Raw genomic sequence first — 21,529 nt, forward strand, 5'->3', positions numbered from 1 at the left:
CTACAGAGATATCTCAGAGACATTGTTGTTGGAGAGAGAGAGCATGTCAGTTCTCAAATTGTTTGAGCTTGATTACATTTTTCTTTGACCTTGATTACAAAAAAATCTGCCACTTAAACCCAAGCCGTTGTGACATTCACAAGAGTCACAATGGCATATTTCCTCCCTTGGAGGAACCTATTAAGTTGTGAATACAAATATGTACAGTCATAAGCTATCCAAGAAAGATTGAACAATTATTTTAACATGATCTAGTTTTTTGAATCCCTCAGTCACAATGAAATGAATTGAAATGTATGTAAGATTGATACCCATGTATTTCCTTCTATTCAAATAAGCATCTTGGAGAGATTTGGAGAAAACAGATTTTGTAAAATAAGGAACAAATATTTAAAACAGTATTAAAACATTGAACTGTGGTTGTTTTGTTATGATTTAACTTGTCATGAAAAAAATGGGAAAACTTTTATGAGATGATTTTATATTATTTAGTTAATATATTTATTCATAAAGTATCACTGCCTCAGCCTTTCTTTAACATTAGTACAGAACCCACTATGGGTAAGACACTGAATGCAGTGCTGTTGAACCTGTGCAGTACTAGTACACATTCCTGTAATGTGGCCAGAGCAACTAATTCTTACCTCATTGCTTACATTACATAATATATTTTTTGTTTTTCCCTCTGATCACTTGTCTTCAAGGAAAGGATCTGTGGTGTATATGCAATGCATTTACCCCATTCTCATTGCACCTAGAAGTGAGCTGTGCGTCCTGAGCTATTGGTCTCATGAGTAGGGCCCTGTGTTTTGGACAATGATGTCACATGACCTAGATTTTAGCCTTTATTTTAAGCCTTTTCCTGAAATTATAATTACACCAAAAATGAAAGCAATTGTCTAAGGATAGTGTTACACCATCTGGCATAAAAATAAAAGGGGACAGTTTGATGCAAAATCTTTAAATAAAGGTTAGAATCTAATAACAATAAAGGTAAAAAAAAAAAAATAAGGGTTAGAAAATCTACACACAATACCCCATAATGACAAAGTGAAAACAGGTTTTTAGAAATTGTTGCAAATGTATTACAACTCCAAAACAGAAATACCTTATTTACATAAGTATTCAGACCCTTTTCTATGAGACTCGAAAATGAGCTCAGGTGCATCCTGTTTCCATTGATCATCCTTGAGATATTTATACAACTTGGAGTCCACCTGTGGTAAATTCAAATGATTGGACATGACTTTCAAAGGCACACACCTGTCTATGTAAGGTCCCACAGTTAACAGTGCATGTCAGCGCAAAAACCAAGCCATGAGGCCAAAGGAATTGTCCATAGAGCTCCGTGTCGAGGCACAGATCTGGGGAAGGGTACAAAAACATTTCTGCCGCACTGAAGGTCCCCAAGAACTCAGGGGCCTCCATCATTCTTAAATGGAAGAAGCTTGGAACCACCAAGACTCTTCCTAGAGCTGGCCGCCCGGCCAAACTGGGAAATCAGAGGAGAAGGGCCGTGGTCACTCTGACAGAGCTCCAGAGTTCCTCTGTGGAGATGGGAGAACCTTCCAGGACAACCATCTCTGCAGCACTCCACCAAGCAGGCATTTATGGTATAGTGACCAGACGGAAGCCACCCCTCAGTAAAAGGCACATGACAGCCCGCTTGGAGTGTGCCAAAAGGCAATGAGAAAAAAGATTCTCTGATCTGATGAAATCAAGATTAAACTCTTTGGCCTGAATGCCAATCGTCACGTCTGGAGGAAACCTTGCATGGTGGTGGCAGCATCATGCTGTGGGGATGTTTTTCTGCGGCAGGGACTGGGAGACTAGCCAGGATTGAGGCAAAGATGAACAGAGCAAAGTACAGAGAGAGATCCTTGATGAAAACCTGCTCCAGAGCGCTCAGGACCTCAGACTGGGGCGAAGGTTCACCTTCCACAGGACAACAACCCCAAGCACACAGCCAAGAGAACGCAGGAGTGGCTTCAGAACAAGTCTCTGAAAATCCTTGAGTGGCACAGCCAGAGCCCGGACTTGAACCCGATCGAACATCTCTGGAGTGACCTGAAAATAGCTGTGCAGCAACACTCCCCATCCAACCTGAGTGGAGCTTGAGAGGATCTGCAGAGAAGAATGGGAGAAACTTCCCAAATACAGTTGTGCCAAGCTTGTAGTGTCCTACTCAGGAAGACTCGAGGCTGTAATCGCTGCCAAAGGTGCTTCAACAAAGTACTGAGTAAAGGGTCTGAATACTTATGTAAATTTGATATCAGTTTTTTATTTTTAATACATTTTAAATCATTTCTAAAAACCTGTTTTTGCTTTGTCATTGCGGGATAGTGTGTGTAGATTGATGAGGTGAAAAAAATATTTAATCCATTTTAGAATAAGGCCGTAATGTAACAAAATGTGGAAAAAGTCAAGTGGTCTGAATACTTTCCGAATGCAATGTATACAACAGTCGTTTTACTATAGGCAAGATCAACACTGATAGCAGCAAACATGTATGGCAGCAAGACTTTGGGGTGACCATCGCTAATTGTGAATAGGAAGCTATTCTTGCCAATACAAAGAAAATATGTTGTTCCTATACAACTCATCAGCTACAGTTTAAGATTATACATAAGTTACAAACTACACCTGTTGTCAGATGTAAATATGACCCTGCATGTTTTGGGGTATGTCCCAAATGTAAGCAGCAGAAAGGTATTTATGGACATCTCATCTGGTACTGTCCTATTGTTAAAGATTTCTGGAAAGAGGTGAAAAGGGCAATTTCAAATACTTTGGGCTTTCCAGTTGGTTTACAGCCTCTCCAATACCTTCTTGGTTTTGTCTGTATGGAAAACGTCAAATAAAATGATTGAAAGCCTTGTGTCCTAAACACAGGGCCCTACTCATGAGGTCCAGTGGTAGCCAGGTGCTAGGTGTAGATACACAAGGCTAGATAGAGAGCGTGGAATCTGTATAGATGGCTATTTTCTGCAACAATATTGTCATAAACAGAATTAGCAGCATTTTCCAAAACATAAACAACCAGAAACAGCAGGGCTTTTCACATATACCCATCAAAACATGTTCTGTTCATTTGGAAATAATAATTGGAGTCTGCCAGTGTGAATGGCTTTTTGAAGGGATGAGAAAGTCAAGAAGATTTTGGGGCACTTTTAAAAGGTGAGCAGATGTTGGGGGGAAATCGACGGAGGTTTTAGTGACCTGGACAGAGACAGCAGTGGACTTGCAAATGGAAAACAAATTGAGCAGTAGCACCATTGACATTTGTTTCTGTTCACAGCAGGAGACCTGGAAATCCAATACTGTCAGGCTCTCAAAATAGTGTGAATTGAGAGTGCATGGTCTAGCTACACCCGTGCATATTCTACATCCAACTTACTATTGTAACCAACTGAACTAGTGGGTCCTTTTTACCACAAGTGTTGGACCATAGCAGGTTTTTTGTTCATTTATGATAATTTCACAGGAAATACACTATATATACAAAAGTATGTGGACACCCCTTCAAATTAGTGAATTTGGCTATTTCAGCCACTGACAGTGTATAAAATCGAGCACACAGCCATGCAATCTCCATAGACAAACATTGACAGTAGAATTGCCTTACTGAAGAGCTCAGTGACTTTCAACGTGGCGCCGTTATAGGATGCCACCTTTCCAACAAGTCAGTTTGTCAAATTTCTAACCTGCTTGAGCTGCCCCGGTCAACTCTAAGTGCTGTTATTGTGAAGTGGAACGTCTAGGAGCAACAACAGCTCAGCCGCGAAGTGGTAGGCCACACAAACTCACATAACGGGACCGTCGAGTGCTGAAGCGCGTAGCTACACTCACTACCGAGTTCCAAACTGCCTCTGGAAGTAACGTCAGCACAATAAATGTTCGTCGGGAGCTTTATGAAATGGGTTTCAATGGCCGAGCAGCCGCACACACAAGCCTACGTTCACCATGCAAAATGCCAAGCGTCAGCTGGAGTGGTGTAAAGCTCGCTGCCATTGGACTCTGGAGCAGTGGAAACTCGTTCTTTGGAGTGATGAATCATGTTTCACCATCTGGCAGTCCGATGAATGAATCATACTTTTGGTCATGTAGTGTAGTTAAGTGATGATAATGATAATGCTGTGTAATCACACTCACACATAATTTGTGAATCCTTCTTTGTGTGTGTGCATGCGTGTTGTGTTACCATGGCAATTATACTTCCATATCACAATAAGAGCTGTGATCTGAGGACGGACATTAGTACTTTGCTGGCAGAGAAGGTTTGTGTCTCCCACGAAAAAGGAGTGAACATTCAATTCTGAGTGAGTGACAATTGCTGGTAAAAAGTGGAGATCTTTATATTTTGTGCTTCTTGATGACTCAGGTAAGTAATATAACAACACTTAGTCATAGTAATGATATCATGTTATATAAAGTAATAAAATAGGAGTTATTGTAATGTCTGAAATTGTCTTTCAACAAAAGTGTGAAAATGGGGGCCAAATGGACATTTGTCTTCCTGCTGATTGTCTACCACATCAAAGTGTTAGAATCTCAGGGAGAAGGTAGTACAATATATAATCATTTTCAATAGTTTTACTATATTTAGTTAATTTCTAATGTTACACTATCATCAAGTCTACCCTTTTTTCAGTCTGCCCACAGGGAGTGAAGGCTGATGTTGCTATACTTATGGAGGACTCTTTTAGCATACCACCAAAAGGCTTTATGATTATGAAGAAGTTTCTGGATACCGTGGTTCATGCTTTTTTTTCGGGCACCGACCATATCAGAATTGGCCTGATAAAGTGTAGTAACTCACCACACATTGTGTTCAGGCTCAATGACCATATGACCAGAAGGGAAATCCTGAAGGGTATACAGTATACACCGTTCTACAACTGGGAGGTAACACATATACTGGAAAGGCCTTGCGGTCTATGATGGCTCTGTTTCAGAAGGGTAAAGGCAGCAGGGCAAGTGAGGGTGTTCCCCAGATTGGGATGGTCATCACAGATGGACAAGCCACGGATCCCTTTGACATGGAAAGGCCATGTTTCTCTCATGGCCATTGGTATTGAAAGCACTTCGAAGCAAGATCTGTTCAAGATCACTGGCAATCCAGAGAATGTGTTCTTTTTTGATGCATTTGAAGACAAGGAGAGCAGTGTCGCCCAGAGGCTCTGTGACCTGGCAGAGAAGGTGTCCAACACCCCAACAGGTACTTACAGTCACCAGTGAAAGTCTACAGACGCCTTGCACAGCCTTCACATTTTGCTGCCTTAAAATTATATCCAAAAAGGGAATAAATTAGATGTTTTTCCTACCGATCTACACAACCTACTCAATTTTCAAAGTAAAAAATGTAACTAAAACTAAATTAATACAAAGTAAAGCAACAATGATGTCTTGATTGCTTGCGCATGTCTTCACACCCCAGGGTTAATACTTGGTGGAAGCACTTGACAGCCATTACAGCTGTGAATCATTTTGAATGAGATTCTACTAACTATGGCAACATTTATCCATTGTTTTTATCAAACTTACTCAAGCTCAGTGCGTTTGGTTGGGAATTATTGACAGACAGCAATATTCAAACCTTGTCTCTGAATTACTCATGAATACGAAACAGCTCTTAGAAAGCCATGATGGTGTGTCTTTGACATTTACATTTGTCTACTATCTCAGGGTTTACAAAAGACTGAGGTGGGATTTCCTATAACTTCTTTACCTGGGCTTTGCTCCTTCCATATTTATTTTGATCCTGACAAACTCCCCAGTCCCTGCTACTGACAAGCATACCCATAACATGATGCTGCCACCAAAATACTTTAAAATACATAGGGTTTCACTCCGTGTTGTGTAGTATTGAATTTGACCCAAGCCTGTAGTAAAAGGACATTTCTTTACCATGTTGTCTTGCAGTATTACTTACGGCCTTGTTGCAAACAGAATGGATGATTTGTTAACACACGCCTGTGTGCATATGCATATCTGTGTGTGCCTGGTGTGTCTCTTCACAGTCCGCGTTGTTCCATAAGTAGTGTAGTAGTGTAGTTTTATCTGTTTTTTTTAAATCAGATTTTACTGCCTTCTTAAGTTACATGTAGTCATGGCTCTTTGTAGTACTGTGCGTTTCCCAGAGTCTGTTCTTGACTTGGGGATGGTGTGAAGACATGCGGAATCAAGACATCTTCGTTAAATGTAAAATATATATATTAATAATAAAAATAAAAATATATACTTTTAAAGAGCGGAGTAGGTTGTGTACATTGGTAGGAAAAAAATATAATTTACTCAAAGTTTTGTTTTATTTATATGGCAACAAAATGTGAAGACTGTGCAAGGAGTGTGTTGACTTTCACTTGGTACTGTACACCAGCCTGGATTGTGAATGAGTAGGATTTTTACCCAGGTTCCTTCCCCTAAAATTAATGTTGATGACAATTTGAATTTCCATTCATACCGTATTCTAAACATATACACTGAGTGTACAAAACATTAAGGACACCTGCTCTTTCCATGACATAGACTGAACAGGTGAATCCAGGTGAAAGCTATGGTCCCTTATTGATGTCACTTGTTAAATCCTGAAAAACCTATAAATTATATTTTAAACAATTAGGTAGACTTGCAATTCATGTTTGTTCTGTTAGTCTGTTCCCAGGGAGCTGCCATCAATATCATGATTGTTCTGGATGACAGATCCCAGAGCATCAGCTCTCAGGAGCTTGAGCGTGTCAAGGACTTCCTCAGATCACTGCTCCTACCTGGGGCAGGACCAGGTTTGGGTGGGCCTGGTTCCATTCAGTCGACATAGTGATGTGGCTGCGTTCAATGTCAGCACTTCCCTGAACAACAGGGAGATCCTACAGTACATCTGGGATCTGAAAGTCAAATGGTTCTGCCACAGAGACTTACCCACACTGGGAGATGATGAGTGAGCTTTTCAGGGAAGGGACGGACGGTGTGAGAGGAGAACAAATGACTAAGGTTGGGTTGGTAATCATGGGCAGCGAGCGCCATGAGAATGCAAGTGTCTCTTTAGAGGAGCTGAAGAATCTTAGTGTCTCTGTATGCCATCGGGGGTTCCAATTTATCAGTGATGGGTCTGATTAAAATAACTGGTTGTCCCAAAAATGTGTTCTTCGTCCAGAACTTCTCAGGCCTGCAGGAGATCTCTGAACATATCAGCCAGGAGATCTGTAGCTCAGCAGATCAGAGCAGACAACAGGTTGTCCACGTGCCATCACTAGGTAATCTGCTTAGTCCTGCATGAACACTGCCCTTCTTATTATCTCATCTTTGTCCACAGCAATCCAAGTCTTTATTACAATTACTTCCATTGAAGAGCTGAATCTCATCATCATGTCTCCCATGAGTAACGTTAGTAAACCCATGTAGATTTTGATTGTCACCCTTCTGGTTCTTAATGAGTTTTCATAATCTCTGCCAACATGAGTTCCAAAAGTATTTGGACAGTGACATGTTTTTTTTGGCTCTGTACTCCAAGACCTGGAGTATTTTCATCCATATCGGGTGAACCGTTTAGAAATCACTTAACTTTTTGTACATAGTCCCTCCATGTTAGGGACGCTTCTACATTAATGTGGATGCTCCCATGATTACTGATAATCCTGAATGAATTGTGAATAATGATGAGTCAGAAAGTTAGACGCACAAATATCATACTCCCCTCAGAAATGCTAACCTCCCGTTATTGTAATGGTGAGAGGTTAGCATGTCTTCGGTGTATGATATTTATGTGTCTGTATTTATGTGTCTGCCCTTTAACCTCACATTCAATGTATCTTTAACCTCACAGTCATTGTATCATTTCAAATCCAAAGTGGTGGAGTACAGAGCCAACACAACAAAAAAGGTGTCACTGTCCCAATAATTTGGAGCTTACTGCATGTGGTTGTTTTCCTCACAGGTCCAAAGAACAGTACAACAGACAGCCAGGTCACTCTCTACAGGGGCCGGTCTCTCTCTGCTATCTGTCCCTATGATGAGAGGTACAAGGATACATTGCGCTACCATAATGCGTACTGACTCTCCTCTGCGACACGGAGATGTGTTCATTACAGAAGACCACAGCCAGATGCATGCCAAAAATACCAGGCCAACAGCAACTTTCAGCAGAATATCCAGATATCTTTCCCAGTCCCAGCTAGAAAACATCAAAACATTTCCCCAAATTAGCCTCATTGTTACAGTATATCTACACTAATAAATACAAAATAATGGTTTCACCTTCACCTTGGGTTATCATCATCCGTTTCTCTCAGTCAAGACCAAAGGGAAAGTGATCAAGTTCATGTTTGGAGGAGATATTGCTGTAAAAGGAAAGGAAAAGTACTTCATTAGATTTCTACAGCAAGCACCACATGCTGGACACTTGTAAATGAAACACAAACAAGTAAGACTATTATTCTCTTCCTTCAATAGATTTCTCTTGAAAATGAAACATGTAAAAAGTACAATGGTTTTTCAACGGCATTATTTGTCATCTGAAGGGGACGACAAAGCCTGATATGTGATAGACCATCACAGATTCACCATCAGCTGACACGCGTTGGATGCATTGAGGACTGAGGTGTACACCGGGATATGCTGGTCTCCTGCTATGCATCAGTACCAGTCTATGTCGTTCATCTCCAGGTGTCTCATCGTCACAGTGAAGGTGCGATTCTTCTTATCGATAAGCAGGTTGACGCGGTCCTGAGACACATGTTCTCCCTATGCAGTGAGGTAGGAGCTTCGGTTCGCAGCAGGTGTCCCGTTCTTACACAACATCTTCTCACTCTCTTCCAGGATCTTGCTATAGAGACACTTAGCTGTGATGCTGTCCCCATTCTTACCAGACACCATGTTGCTCCTTACTGACACACCTGGGAAGCCTGGAGTATGGAAACACAGAAACGATACACACAAAGCAAGCGTACTCTTGAGGATCACACAGAGATGTTAATGAGATCTTATTCTGAAAGCGTAACTAAAATCTGTAGATTAACTAGACATATAGCTGCAAGAAACAATGAACAGGGTTCACAGGATGACAGAAAGGACAAGATTTGTTGGACAACAAAGCAAGCACTCTATCATGTAGGAACTAAGATTTACATATCAAATTTCATGGCCCATGTCCATTGGTTCAGTTCTTATAGCCCTGGTGTGATATGGTGCCATCTAGTGGTGTAGTGTGTCGGTCTTTGAATGCAGCAGCTAATCATTCTCAAATTCATTAGAGGCTAATTCATTGAGTCTATATACCAAATCTGGAGTCAATATGACTTGGTTGATGGTTGATGGTTGATGAGAAGAAGAATTTTAAAGTATATTTAGCATTAGCATATGTACTAATGTGCATCTATTGGTACAGTGCGGCTATATTTGAATGCATCAACAATCCGAAATCTGGAGTGAATCTGATGTATGGTTCATGAGGAGAAGATGATTGTAGATGCGTTACATATGCAAAGAATTACTTAATAGTTTCGTTGTTTTTTTAGATATCAATACCAAATTCAGTGTGGTTCATATCTTAGGGACATCTGTGACAGCGATGAAAATGTTCAAGTTGATAAGCCACTGTGGAGTGGATTTACACTGGTTTAAATTGACATGTAAAATCAGATTTTTGATTTGTCAATAACTCAGCCATCTTTTGACCAATCCCTTACCTTACCTTCCCTTACCTGAAACTAAGTTAAGATATGTACCATGGGCCTACATATAACATTATTTGGACATATGGTTCATGAGAATACACTTTTCAAAGGTTTTCCAACATTTCCAAAATCTATCCTGATGGACCAAATTTGTTCAGCATGAGGAAAGGCACCTACATACAAAGTTTCAAGTCTCTAGGTCAAATGGGGCGGCACGTATGAGGGTTTAAGTGAGACTGCCTATAACAGCAACACCTATAGGCCAATCGGTACCATTTTTTTTGACCAAGTTACTCATAGCCTCTAGTTTCTGTGTGCCAAATTAGAAAAAAAGTTAATTGATTCTTGAACTATTTGACCATGTCAAGGAAACAAATAATCTAAGAATAACAATAGGCGTGAACCCCTAATAAGTACTATATTGCCTGCAGTGACAGTCAGGGACAGAGATGCCATGTAGCAGGGGGTTCCTCTGTTGTCCACAACACACACATACTCTCCTGTGTCCTGAGTCTGTAGGTTCTGCATGGTTAAAGTGAAGACAGTCTCAACCTCAACAGTGAAGAGGCGACTCTGGGATGCTGGCCTTCTAGGCAGAGTTGCAAAGAAAAAGCCCTATCTCAGACTGGCCAATAAAAATAAAAGATGAAGATGGGCAAAAGAACACAGACACTCGACAGAGGAACTCTGCCTAGAAGGCAAGCATCCCGGAGTTGCCTCCTCACTGTTGACGTTGAGACTGGTGTTTTGCGGGTTCTATTTAAGGAAGCTGCCAGTTGAGGAATTGTGAGGCGTCTGTTTCTCAAACTAGACACTCTAATGTAACTGTCCTCTTGCTCAGTTGTGCACCGGGGCCTCCCATTGCTCTTTCTATTCTGGTTAGAGACAGTTTGCGCTGTTCTGTGAAGGAAGTAGTACACAGCGTTGTACGAGATATTCAGTTTCTAGTTTCTAATAGCCTTCATTTCTCAGAACAAGAAGACTGATGAGTTTCAGAAGAAAGTTCTTTGCTTCTGGCCATTTCGAGCCTGTAATCGAACCCACAAATGCTGATGCTCCAGATACTCAACTAGTCTAAAGAAGGCCAGTTTTATTGCTTCTTTATCAGAACAACAGTTTTCAGCTGTGCTAACATAATTGCAAAAGGGTTTTCTAATGATCAATTAGCCTTTTAAAATGATAAACTTGGATTAGCTAACACAACGTGCCATTGGAACACAGGAGTGATGGTTGCTGATAATGGGCATCTGTACGCCTATGTAGATATCCCATTTAAAAAATCCAGACCCTCCGTTTCCAGCTACAGTAGTCATTTACAACATTAACAATGTCTACACTGTATTTCTGATCAATTTTATGTTATTTTAATGGACAAAAAATGTGTTTTTCTTTCAAAAACAAGGACATTTCTAAGTGACCTCAAACTTTTGAACGGTATTGTAATTGAACACACTATTCATGTCTTTGCAGACACAAACAGGAAAGAACTATAAGGGACACAAGAAACAAGTAAATCAACATGTCTCTGCATTTTTATTTATTCCTCATTTAAATGTACAAAATTAAGGGAACATGACAATGTGTGTCATTTTAATAATTTTACCCCCCTCGGGATGCAGTCTGCCTTGTGATCCATATCATCTCCAGTATGTCAGGTCTATGGAAGACACGAAATTATATTCAAATGTTTATAGCTCTTCAGTTCTGTTATAAAGATACAAATCTTACCTGAAGATGTATGTTTATGTACAACATGTTTAGAGTCATATTGCTTTTTCCTGTACTTTTAATTCAGTAATTGATTTGTTTTGTAATGTTAGCTAATTACACGTGATTTCTATTTACTGTATATGTGCTCAAATAATGACAATTCATTTGAATGGTTTTTCATGATTTTGCAGCCACAACACCATAGTACCCTCCATTTAACACCATAGTACCCTCCAAACTCGTCATCAAGCTCGAGACGCTGGGTCTCGACCCCGCCCTGTGCAACTGGGTACTGGACTTCCTGACGGGCCGCCCCCAGGTGGTGAGGGTAGGTAACAACAACTCCACTCCGCTGATCCTCAACACAGGGGCCCCACATGGGTGCGTTCTGAGCCCTCTCCTGTACTCCTTGTTCACCCACGACTGCGTGGCCATGCACGCCTCCAACTCAATCATCAAGTTTGCAGACGACACTATAGTGGTAGGCTTGATTACCATCAACGACGAGATGGCCTACAGGGAGGAGGTGAGGGCCCTCGGAGTGTGGTGTCAGGAAAATAACCTCACACTCAACGTCAACAAAACAAAGGAGATGATCGTGAACTTCAGGAAACAGCAGAGGGAGCACCCCCCTACCCACATCAACGGACAGTAGTGGAGAGGGTAGTAAGTTTTAAGTTCCTCGGCGTACACATCACGGACAAACTGAATTGGTCCACCCACACAGACAGCGTGGTGAAGAAGGCGCAGCAGCGCCTCTTCAACCTCAGGAGGCTGAATAAATTTGGCTTGTCACCAAAAGCACTCACAAACTTTTACAGAAGCACAATCGAGAGCATCCTGTCGGTCTGTATCACCGCCTGGTACGGCAACTGCTCCGCCCACAACCGTAAGGCTCTCCAGAGGGTAGTGAGGTCTGCACAACGCATCACCGGGGGCAAACTACCTGCCCTCCAGGACACCTACACCACCCGATGTCACAGGAAGGCCATAAAGATCCTCAAGGATAACAACCACCCGAGCCACTGCCTGTTCACCCCGTTATCATCCAGAAGGCGAGGTCAGTACAGGTGCATCAAAGCAGGAACCGAGAGACTGAAAAACAGCTTCTATCTCAAGGCCATCAGACTGTTAAACAGCCACCACTAACTAACATTGAGTGGCTGCTGCCAACATACTGACTCAACTCCAGCCACTTCAACAATGTAAAAATTGATGAAAAAATGTACCACTAGCCACTTTAAACAATGCCACTTAATATAATGTTTACATACCCTACATTACTCATCTCATATGTATATACTGTACTCTATACCATCTACTGCATCTTGCCATCTTGATGTAATACATGTATCACTAGCCACTTTAAACAATGCCACTTTTATATGTTTACATAACCTACATTACTCATCTCATATGTATATACTGTACTCGATACCATCTACTGCATCATGCCTATGCCGTTCTGTACCATCACTCATTCAAATATTTTTATGTACATATTCTTCATTGCTTTACACTTGTGTGTATAAGGTAGTAGTTGTGAAATTGTTAGGTTAGATTACTCGTTGGTTATTACTGCATTGTCGGAACGAGAAGCACAAGCATTTCGCTACACTCGCATTAACATCTGCTAACCATGTGTATGTGACAAATAAAATTTGATTTGAAATGGTGTTATGCTTCTTGTATTTTATTAATATGTTCTCTAGCTTATTGTATGCGATTGCTACAATCCATTTCCTGTACAAGTATTTTGGTTGACATTAAAGCAAACTTATAGTATTTTTTATATTGATCTTGATTTATCACTAGCTCCGTCATCTCTCCTTCCACAGGTCTGATATCTGACAGGAGAGAAGAGAGAGAGAGGGAGGGAGTAGCTTTGTAACAGTGATGATTTTGTCAGGGTAACACATGAAACAGAGTATGTTCAAAACATATTTAGTTGATTAATTTATTTTGTAGGAGAAAGACACTTTCTAAAGTTGAAGGAGGACAGCACTTACTATTCCCAGATCTATAGATGTTCACTGCAGCCAAAACAACAATCACCAACAGCACCATGGCCAACATGGTGCGAATATGAGCATGCCAGAGCAGGTTTTAGAAAATTGATTAAAACATACAAGCATGACCACATCACAACTACTGACCACAACTACTGACCACAACTCCAGACCTTCTGACCACAACCACAAAACTTCTCACCACAAGCACAAAAATACGTACCAAAACCACACCACACAACCAAAACCACACCTACAAAACTACTGACAAACACACAACTTTTGACAACATAACTACTGACCACACAACTTCTGACCACAACCACACAACTGCTGACCACATCGAGTGACCACAGCCACACAACTACTTACCGCGCCATAGAAGAAGGCAGACGTTTTACGTGTCCCCAACTGATTGGTTTTTTTTGTAAAAAAAAAAATGTCCACTGCATTTCAGCCCTGCCACAAAAGGACCAGCTGACATCATGTCAGTGATTCTTTCGTTAACACAGGTGTGAGTGTTGACAAGGACAAGGCTGGAGATCACTCTGTCATGCTGATTGAGTTTGAATAACAGACTGGAAGCTTCAAAAGGAGGGTGGTGCTTGGAATCATTGTTCTTCCTCTGTCAACCATGGTTACCTGCAAGGAAACACGTGCCGTCATCATTGCTTTGCACAAAAAGGGCTTCACAGGCAAGGATATTGCTGCCAGTAAGATTGCACCTAAATCAACCATTTATCGGATCATCAAGAACTTCAAGGAGAGCGGTTCAATTGTTGTGAAGAAGGCTTCAGGGCCCCCAAGAAAGTCCAGCAAGCGCCATGACCGTCTCCTAAAGTTGATTCAGCTGCGGGATTGGGGCACCACCGATTGTTTGGGGTATCCGGAAAAAAAGCTTGTCCGGAGAAGACAAGGTGAGCACTGCCATCAGTCCTTGTCATGCCAACAGTAAAGCATCCTGAGACCATTCATGTGTGGGGTTGCTTCTCAGCCAAGGGAGTGGGCTCACTCACAATTTTGCCTAAGAATACAGCCATGAATAAAGAATGGTACCAACACATCCACCGAGAGCAACTTCTCCCAACCATCCAGGAACAGTTTGGTGACGAACAATGCCTTTTCTAACATGATGGAGCACCTTGCCTTAAGGCAAAAGTGATAACTAAGTGGCTCGGGGAACAAAACATTGATATTTTGGGTCCATGGCCAGGAAACTCCCCAGACCTTAATCCCATTGAGAACATGTGGTCAATCCTCAAGATGCGGGTGGACAAACAAAAACCCACAAATTCTGACAAACTCCAAGCATTGATTATGCAAGAATGGGCTGCCATCAGTCAGGATGTGGCCCAGAAGTTAATTGACAGCATGCCAGGGCGGATTGCAGAGGTCTTGAAAAAGAAGGGTCAACATTGCAAATATTGACTCTTTGCATCAACTTCATGTAATTGTCAATAAAAGCCTTTGACACTTATGAAATGCTTGTAATTATACTTCAGTGTTCCATAGTAACATCTGAAAAAAATATCTAAAGACACTGAAACAGCAAACTTTGTGGAAATTAATATTTGTGTCACTCTCAAAACTTTTGGCCACGACTGTAGGCAAAAAGAGTTCATATTAATAAAGGAAATATAAGAAATAACAGTACATGTATTATAAAAAACAAAGCGAATTGGATGAAACATTTAGAAAAATTCATAGAAATGCTAGGAACAAGTATTTACTTGTTACAAATGGAGTCATCCTTGATTCACCAAATTATATTTTGAAATAAGATGCAAAGTACTTTAAGCATATGTTCTCTTTTCAGTCTCCTCCAGTTCCACTAACTGAAGTTAATTGTAAGGATTCTTTCCCTAATAATAGTGTAAAATGAACAGCTGTACAGAAAAACTTCTTGATGCAATTAAAGCCTTTAGGCTATAGGGAAAATTCCAGGGCTGGATAGCATAACAGTTGAGGTATATAAAAAAAATGTTGATCTACTCAAATATCCACTATTAGCATGTTTTAACCACTCCTACAAAAGTTGTAAAGTTGTAAACTATCAGGTACTCATCAAGAAGGTTTGATTTCAATATTATTGAATCTTGACCCAGGTGTGGTAAGTTTAAAGATCCAGTCTATCTAAAAAGTGGAGGCCCCTTACACTTCAGTGTTGTGATCCAAAAATCTTAGCAAAATGCATAGCACATAGAATTAAAAAGGCTTTGTTGGATATTATTGATCCTGATCAGACAGGTTGTTTACATGTTAGATACATTGGAGATAAAATAAGACAAGTACTTTAAACAATAGAACACTCATAGCCTGGTTCCTCTAGGTTTCTTCCTAGGTTCCGGCCTTTCTAGGGAGTTTTCCTAGCCACAGTGCTTCTACACCTGCATTGCTTGCTGTTTGGGGTTTAAGGCTGGGTTTCTGTACAGCACTTTGTGACATCAGCTGATGTAAGAAGGGGTTTATCAATACATTTGATTTGACTATGAAAAATGTAGGAAACCAGGCCTGGCAGACGAGACTGTGAATGGTTGGAACACTTTTAGCATTTTTGTAAATTTCTCAGAGATTGTTTGAGCTACTACGTTCTAAACGTGATAGGAATAGCTTCCATCGGTCTGCTACAAATTGGTATAGGTATTGTGTCTCTGAATCAAACAGACAAGTTGTGACTTTGTCTCAGATACAAGGAGTGAAATGTTACAATTTACCCCACCTAAGGGGTCAGTTGTAATAGGGCTTGGGGTGAAATGTAACAGTTTGATAAAGATTCATCAATCATGACATGCAATGAAATATTGAAAGCCTTTATTGAGAACATGAGAACAACATTGCCATGTTTAACATTTTGTGCAGCAGAAATAATAAAACAAATAATTTTTTATTTTATTATTTTAACATTCCATTAATTGGCACTTCTCAACTAAACAATATCAGACAACTAAACAACATCTGGACTAAAAAATTGAATGTTTGTGGTGTCCATTATGGAAAAAACAAATGCATTCCACATGTGAACAAGTGAGATCTTGTGTGATCACATGTGAAGTTAATGTGATAACATGTCCAACATGTGAAGCAATGTGATAACATGAAACTACACTTGACAACATGTGAGCATATGTGAGAACATGATCTCATGTTAAATAAATGTGAGATATTGAATGGATTTGATTATCTGACACAGGTCGCCCAAGCGGGAGGAGTTTTCCCCGGGAAAAAAGTGATTGCACTCATTTTGGAAACGGGCTGCCTCCTGGGTGTGAGCTAGGTGCAAAAGTAACGTAGATTAGCACGTGGATGCAAGACTTTTGTTTTACCAGTCGTCAGTATGTCACGTGATGGTCCCAAACCATCGTAAACCATTATAAGTATAGTAATGATATGGTGATTTTAAAGTAAGTGGTACGCTGTTCATCTAAAATATAACGCCACCTGGGATTTGAACTCATAGCCTCTGGATTTGAGGTGTTCTGATCTTTCTGTTGAGCAATAATGTCTGTAGCATTTCCCTACACATTCATTGACTATAGTACATCTAGCATTTAGATAAATAGTGCCATCTGCACTGCTATTTTAGTTAATCAGTTAATCTGACTATTCTCTCATCCCTGATTTCATTGATTTATTTCAGCAATTTGAGGGTTTCTGTATAGTTGTATAATGTTGATGGGGCATATTATTCTGTTTCAATGTTACTCCTGAATCACTATGATCAATACAATATCATAGTTTTTCTTTGGTGTAAATTTAACAAAGCTGAGATTTACTTTGAATTCCAAAGTGCAGGAATACAGGTTTGGTGGTGTAGCAGAAATAACATAATGCTGTGAACCAAGAGGCTGTGATTTTAAATACTGTATAACTAAACATATTTACTATTCCGTGGCACATGGTTAATTAATGAACTGATATGCAAAACAAAGCTTGATTCAAAACAGAGTTTTTCCATTTAAATTATTATGCAAAACGCTTGCCACAAACAGAATGTTATGTACATGCTTATATGGGGCATAAAACCATCTCAGCTCTGCAGATTTTTCTATGAAGAGATAGAATCATTAGATCACTTATTTTTTTATTGCCCCTATGTAGCTTGCTTCTGGTCACAGGTTCAGGAATGGCTGAAAAATCACAAAAATGTTCTAAAATTAACCCAAAAAATAGCACTGTTGGGAGATTTGGAAAACCATAGTCAATCAACAATATAATACTTTTAGTACAAATATTTATCTTAAACTTAAAATCTGTAGATACTATGCGATTAGACAGGTTCAGAATATGTGAAACATCACAGCACAGTTGAAAAATATATGGCACATTTAAAACAAAAGAGGGCGGTTTACAGAGATAGGTGGGATGGACAGAGTAGGTGAGGGATGGGTTTAAAAGCTCATGTTCTATAATAGTTATGACTGAAAACACAATGTACAATGTATAAGTACTATCTATCTACATGCGATGTATATAAAAATATCAAATTACTTTATTCTTGCTATGTAAAAACAGAAGAAGAAAAAATTACTTTTAAAATGTGTGCAGAATGTACATGTAACAACAAAAGAAAAAGCTGCAAAAAATAATAACAAAAAATAATAATTACTGAGCAGAAAGATTCTCCCCGATGGACAACATTTTTTACATTTCCACAAATGCTAAGAGAACAGTTAACCTGCACCATATCCTGTAAATCTCTTCATTGGTATATTGTTGTTGTACATCAAAATCCATGTAATTATTGTAGGCAATTTATAAGTTCTCCTGCTTCCTTATAATTATCCATGATTGTGAGAGATGTGGACACTCATTAGTTTCCCGCTGCTTCAGTTGAAGGGTACTATTCTGTTGCGGTAAAACCACGCGCGGTTATTATGATGATGACAACATCTAATGTTCCCTTCCACTTGGCTTTCCATACAAATCCATCCCTTAAAAAAGGAATCTGTTTTTTGGTCACCTTTTCATTATATACGGAACAAAAATATAAACACAACAATTTCAAAGATTTTACTGAGTTACAGTTCATAGAAGGAAATCAGTCAATTTAAATAAATTCATTAGGCCCTAATCTATGGATTTCACATGACTGGGCAAGGGCACAGTCATGGGTGGGCCTGGGAGGGCATAGGTCCACCCACTTGGAAGCCAGGCCCACCCACTGGGGAGCCAGGCCCAGCAAATCAGAATGAGTTGTGAGTGGTCTGCGGTTGTGAGGACGTACTGCCAAATTCTCTAAAACGATGTTGGAGGCGGTTATGGTAGAGAAACAAACAAATTCTCTGGCAATAGCTCTGGTGGACATTCCTGCAGTCAGCATGCCAATTGCACGCTCCCTCAAAACTTGAGACCTCTATGGCCTCTGCGGCTATGGAACCCTGACCTGTTCACCGGACGTGCTACCTGTCCCAGACCTGCTGTTTTCAACTCTCTAGAGACAGCAGGAGCGGTAAAGATACTCTGAATGATCGGCAATGAAAAGCCAACTGACATTTACTCCTGAGGTGCTGACTTGCTGCACCCTCGACAACTACTGTGATTATTATTATTTGAGCATGCTGGTCATTTATGAACATTTGAACATCTTGGCCATGTTCTGTTATAATCTCCACCCGGCACAGCCAGAAGAGGACTGGCCACCCCTCATTGCCTGGTTCCTCTCTAGGTTTCTTCCTAGGTTTTGGCCTTTCTAGGGAGTTTTTCCTAGCCACCGTGCTTCTACACCTGCATTGCTTGCTGTTTGGGGTTTTAGGCTGGGTTTCTGTACAGCACTTTGAGATATCAGCTGATGTAAGAAGGGCTATATAAATACATTTGATTTGATTTTGATTTGATATGGTGTTGTGTGACAAAACTGCACATTTTAGAGAGGCCTTTTATTGTCCCCAGCACAAGGTGCACCTGTGTAATGACCATGCCATTTAATCAGCTTCTTGATATGCCACACCTGTCAAGTGGATGGATTATTTTTGGCAAAGGACAAACGCTTACAAACAGGGATGTAAACAAATCTGTGCAATTTTTTTAGAGAAATAAGCTTTTTGTGCGTATGAATGATTTCTGGAATCTTTTATTTCAGCTCATGAAACATGAGACCAACACTTTACATTTCGCGTTTGTATTTTTGTTCAGTATAAAAAGAGCGATGGCGAGATTCAAATGGTGAGATTAATGCTTCCGCTATTCATGGCATTATTATGTGTGCCTGCGTCGTCGGCCACAGAGGCTACAGAAAAATCGGAATGCATCCAATCTATTAAGTCAGGCATAATGGCCTTCTTTTTTAAAAAACAGTTTTTGCATTATTTTTTTGGTGGGGGTCTATATTAGGCCCTATGTGTACAATTATATAAATTATACAATTGTATAACATTGAGGTTCTTGAAAATTTCAATTAAGTGCTTGAGGAATTCCCTGAAAGTCCTTGAATTTGACTTCCCAATGTCTGTATAAAGCCTGCTTAAAGGATGTATGTCAATTTGCACATATTCACTTTTATTCCTCTAAGTACACATGTGGAACTGCATGAAAATCATTTTTATTTTTAAAATTTGATCCCAATGTCACACATTGGCCCCATTATTTATAGAAAGACCCAGTTGTGTCAGAGAACGAACATGCCTATCTTCAATGATTTTGAACTAGAGACCAAAGTACCAATAGTAACAGACTTAACAATTCCGATTACACCTACTCACTAAAGATCATATCTGTACTTCCACAGATGGGGGTGCTCTAATGTCTTTATACAGAATCCTTGGTGACGTTTTTTTAAGTTCCCATCCTGGTTAAACTCTTTCCCACTGTAAGAGCAGACCAGTGTTTTGGTTCCACTGTGAATGAGGAGAAACTCTTGTCACACTGAGTGCAGTGAAACGTCTTCTTCCCTGTGTGGCTCTGCTGGTGGTATTTAAAGATCCCCCTTAAGTTAAAGCTCTGTCCACACTCAGAGCAGTGGTAAGGCCTCAATGCTGTGTTTCCTCTGTTGGTATGTCAATTACCATTTCCTACCGCAACATTTTTCAAATTGAGGGAGTTCTTTTACACTGGCCCATGACATCATTGGTCGAAAGCGGGTAGGGAAGAGCGCCCTTCTCAAATCGAAAAGTAGCCTAATGTGCGATGTTCGGTCATGTTGTCACAACATGCCAGCATGACGCATCTTCCAGAAACATACATCTCTTTTCCAAAAAATAAATGGGTTATCATTAGGATGGCAGATAACTCATTTTTATAAAAAGCAATCACTATTTGCATGGGAATACTACAGAATCCTACTCATTACTACACATGCTTAATTACGTCAATTTTGTTTTGTGCCAACTTTGCCATTGGACAGAGTGGGCAACTGGCTCACGCCCCATCGCCTGTATGTGTCTTGTAAGATCTCTATAAAAATCAAAACATTTGTCACAGAGCACTGATAAACTAGAACAACAAAAACAAAATGGGGGGATTTTCATGAAATTTAATCCATAGAAGGGTCCTTTGGAGGAAGCATTGTTGACCTATATTTGATATTTGCATCTTAAAGCATAATTGAGAAAACATGAATTGAAGTTGGAATATTTGTGACAATTTGGCCTTACCTACAGTAGGCCTCCTATAAGACTCCATAATGTTTCATCTGTAGATGCTACAAAACCAAAATTGGTGTGATATGAAGCTTTACCGCTTGCTCTGTAATATGAGTAATATTTAGATTTAAATAACAATTTCTAACATTAATTTATAAATATTTTAAAATATAAATATTGAAGATAGTGGGGCAAAAAAGTATTTAGTCAGCCACCAATTGTGCAAGTTCTCCCACTTAAAAAGATGAGAGAGGCCTGTAATTTTCATCATAGGTACACTTCAACTATGACAGACAAAATGAGGAAAAAAATCCAGAAAATCACATTGTAGGATTTTTAATGAATTTATTTGCAAATTATGGTGGAAAATAAGTATTTGGTCACCTACAAACAAGCAAGATTTCTGGCTCTCACAGACCTGTAACTTCTTCTTTAAGAGGCTCCTCTGTCCTCCACTCGTTACCTGTATTAATGGCACCTGTTTGAACTTGTTTTCAGTATAAAAGACACCTGTCCACAACCTCAAACAGTCACACTCCAAACTCCACTATGGCCAAGACCA

The sequence above is a fragment of the Salvelinus namaycush genome, chromosome 10 (genome assembly GCF_016432855.1).
Source record: "Salvelinus namaycush isolate Seneca chromosome 10, SaNama_1.0, whole genome shotgun sequence".
In the NCBI taxonomy this organism is placed as follows: domain Eukaryota; kingdom Metazoa; phylum Chordata; class Actinopteri; order Salmoniformes; family Salmonidae; genus Salvelinus; species Salvelinus namaycush.